Raw genomic sequence first — 4,148 nt, forward strand, 5'->3', positions numbered from 1 at the left:
TTCACTGAGCAGAGTCAGTGAAGACTGAACTTCCTTTTCATTTATCATTAGAAACCAGAACATGTGGTTGATGCTCCCCATAAATATCTCTCTTGGTACTCTCTGCACCCTGATTCATTCCCAGAGTAGATGAGACTGGAGCACTGGGTGCTCTAGTTCTTTTTCCACTAGGTACCTTCCTCCTTGATGAGCTAATCAGTGTTTTTCCTCCCTTCCTTTTCAACCTCTGCTTATTCGGGTCTTACAAGACTTTTATGTCCCAGTTGTCATTTTATTGGTCTTTTTAATGTGTTGCTTTTCCAGGCAGCCATACAGATAGCATTGTGTGGGAGGGAGAGAATTCTTTGATAACATCAAGAGAGGGGGATCCTGATCTGGTCTCAGTGTCCAGCCAGAGTCCCATTACAGGGAACAGCAGGCTTTTTCCTGAAAGCTCTGTACTGAAGCATTCTTGGTTGCTCTGTGGAATAGTGAATGTACAGTTCCTCAGCAGTAGGAGGTAGTCGGTTTGATCAGACCCCAGGGGAGTAAAATTTTCAGGAACTCCAGGCTTTAACATCTGAAGATTGTGCTTAAAAAGTGAAATACGTTCCCTCCCGGACCCTATATTTAGAATTTAGGCCAGATTTGTAAAGCCATTATAACCCAGGTAATACCTGGGTGTTTTTCCTCCTTCAGAACACAGGCAAGCTTCAAAGGAGCAGTGTCCTGGTTGTTAAAGGGAAGATGCATGACCAAATGATGCTGAGAAAGTGATGGACATGAAGCATAAGGAAAAACACATGAAAAAATTTCCTTCATATCTTAAGTAATTGCAGCATAAGAAGCTGTGCCTGCGGAGGAAGTGAGCATCCAGTTCCCCACAGAAACTGGAACTATGTAAGCAGTTACCAATTCTAGAAGGAAATCCTGTCGTCTGAAATTTTTTGAATGAACTTAATGTATCTTCAGGATAACTACTTTGTGTAGCAACACTGAAGAAGTTTACACTTGAACTACTTGTACAGAAACAGAATGCTTCTCAAAGCTTTGGATGAAAATATGCATAATTCATATTTGGAGAACTAACGCAGTAATTTTTTCAAGTTCAGTGTTAATACACGTGTTACTGCCTGTAGTTAGCTTATGCTTACAGCACACACAAAGGTGGTGGCTGCTTTGTTTCCACCCTGATAGGAAATTGGTATATGTCAGTATTTAAATGTCTGAGCTCTCTATGGAAAAAGTAATGTTTAAGTCCTGAAATACAGAAGTATTATTTAGTGGAATTGCACCCTCTCTATTAGGACTCTTTTCTTTTGGAGTATAAATTTTTCTTAGACATTACCTTATTCCTAGAGCCCTTTTTCATTCTCAAGTTATTCTATGAAATTAATACCTATTTGCTTAATTTACAATAATATTTTGAGACATTGCAAGATGTTTTCAGATGTCCAAATGAATAAACTGTAAGCTCAAATTACTGCTGCTCTTCTGCATAACAGAACATAACTTCTGGAATAGTATTGTAGACTTAGTATGTATTATGAAACAAACTTTATATCTGATACTGTGATGCTGGAATGGGAGGTGGGAGGAGTTACTTAGATTAAACTGCATTTTTCTCTTTTTCTGGTTTAAATAGAGTTGCTGTTTCCTTATGGGTGAACATTAAAGATAAAGATTTTTGTCTTCTAAAATGCTCTGAACAAATATGGATGAATCAAACTTGATGGGGTGTGTTTTCCCAGCATTTTCTAATCTTTGCTAGTTTGGGGAGTAACTTGGAGGGGGAGAAACTTTGCCAGAATACTAGTTCTAGATAGACTTAAGTTTAGGCATATCAGCAATAGAAAGTTATTTCTAGATGTCAGTGGTCAAAAATAGTAGTCTATATACAGCTGCCTGTAGCACTTTCTGAATTGTAATGTGAAGATGCAGCCAAGCATCAGCAGAGGCAGAAAGCTTTTTGTCCCAAATTTGAACTGCTGTCCGAACAGCGTTAGGCTATACTGGACTTTATAGCTTTTGTTTTGCCTGTGTATGGGGAGGAGAAAAAAAGCAAAGAAAAAGTTGCTCAAGTATGTAACAAAATGCTGTTGTATGTAGCTGTCTAAGGTAGCGTTAGAGAAGCAGAGCTCTCAATCAAATTAGGTTTTCTTATTTCTGAGTCTCAAGCACCTTATGCATTTCTCTGGAATGATACGTACATTTGTCACAAATTTTGCATTTGTAGCCTGGACCTGTAAGCAAGATTGTTTTGTAGTCTTGAATTTGTTCTCAGTATTGCAATACCTGGGCTTCAAACAACAGATAAATGTGGATTTTGTTTTTTTCTGTGTTGGAGGGCAGTTGGACTTTTTTAAATACCCTCCAAAACCATTTATTTTCAGAATTTTAAATCATCAAGCAGAGGCTGGGTTCCTGTTCTCTATGTGATCTTTAGGGAGAGATTTGTGAATGAAGAAAGAAATGTCCACTGTACTCACTTCAGCCTCAAGAAATGTTAGTTCCGCTGAACAAGCTCTACCGCTTCAAGCTCACTGCCACCAGGATTTTTCTTTTTCTTTGAGGTTGTGCCTGGGATCAACTATTTCATTTGAAGGACATTGTGATTTCTAGTTAATCGATGTAATGTCTTTTGGCTACCACAAACTTGGAGGGAAGGAGCATTTCTGCAGTCTTACATACTGAGTGAAATCAGAGTAGAAGTTACAGTTCATTTTTTTTGTCAGTACACTTTACCTTTTCATACTATGTGGCATTTTTGCCTTCTGCGTCTCACGGGGAGGAGTAAATAACTTCACTCCCGTACTAGGTACAAAAATCTACATGTGAGATCCCAGCTCTTATAAACTGGGTTTACTGCTTGTAATGTGCCCAATACCACAAAGATCCTTGGCACTACTGTCATGATTCTCAGACACAAATAAAATTATACTTACAAATTTGTCTCTTTCCTTTTTAATAAAGAAGAGGTTTTAGCTGAGCTTCCTCAATAGCAGTGACATGGGAATCAATTTGCTTAGGGCAAGACCCCAGCAAACATTAATTTGAGGGTCAACGTGGGTATTTTAAAACTAAGCAAGCACATAAACACTTCAGTTAAATTCTTGAGATTTTTTTTAAAAAAAGTTTTCTTACATTTGAATTCTAAAATGAAAATTTACATGCTTCTAGGAATGTATTTCAACTAAGGAAAGAGGGGCTAAAGCATGAGCTTTCTTCCCTCTCTTACAAAGAGGCCAGTTAGAGAGTGGAGGTTCCACCATTTTCCTTTGTGCTGAATGCGGCTGTGCTGCTGCCACACACTGCAGAACAACTGTTGTGCTCTTGCTTTTGACAGTTCTGAATGAAGGCTGCAATTTTGTATATGCAGGTGTCACATATACAGCTTAGCAATGCGCTAGGGCCGTTTATTTGATTTGTGAGCTACCTAATCAAAGGCGGCGGCAGATTGTGGTACTGTTTCCATCTCTGATTTGCTTGCGCCTTGAATTACGCAGGTAGTCCTGGTTTCCTGATCTCAAAAAGGGTACAGCAGAAGTGAAAAAAAATCGGAGAAAGGCGACAAGGGCATAGAAGCTTCACACACAAAACAACAGGGCTTTGAGCGACCTGATCTAGAGGAAAGTATCCCTGCCTGTGGCGGGGGGGGTGGAACTACATGATCTTTAAGGTCCCTTCCAACCCAAACCATTCTATGATTCTGTATCAAAACATTTTGTGAAGGGTAATTGGACTTCTGAGTTAGTTTACTTGTTTAATTTTAATCCGGTATATCCAGAACTCTAACCTAGTATGTTCTGTAAACCCCACTAACTTCAGAGAAAGGTAGTACAGAGCAAGGGAACCTTAGGCTTTGGAATAAGCTTGCCATGTTTCTGTGCTGGTCATGGTAGCTGCTGAGTTGTCTTTGCTTGTCCTGCCTCTAGAGTATAGAACACTTCTACCCCTTGTGAAATTCAGACGATACTGCTGCAGTTAGGAGCAGTGTTGATGCAAATATGTGAAACTTAAGATAGATTTATAAACCTTTAATTATAAATTTAAATTCAGAGTCCTTTATATCACTGACTGAAAAATTTGCATTCCCTTCTCCTTGGAAGTATAAGATGCTTGCATGAGACTTTCATGTCTTTTTTTTTACTACTTTTTTTTCTCCCCCT

Source organism: Buceros rhinoceros, unplaced genomic scaffold (assembly GCF_000710305.1).
Source record: "Buceros rhinoceros silvestris isolate BGI_N320 unplaced genomic scaffold, ASM71030v1 scaffold42216, whole genome shotgun sequence".
NCBI lineage: Eukaryota > Metazoa > Chordata > Aves > Bucerotiformes > Bucerotidae > Buceros > Buceros rhinoceros.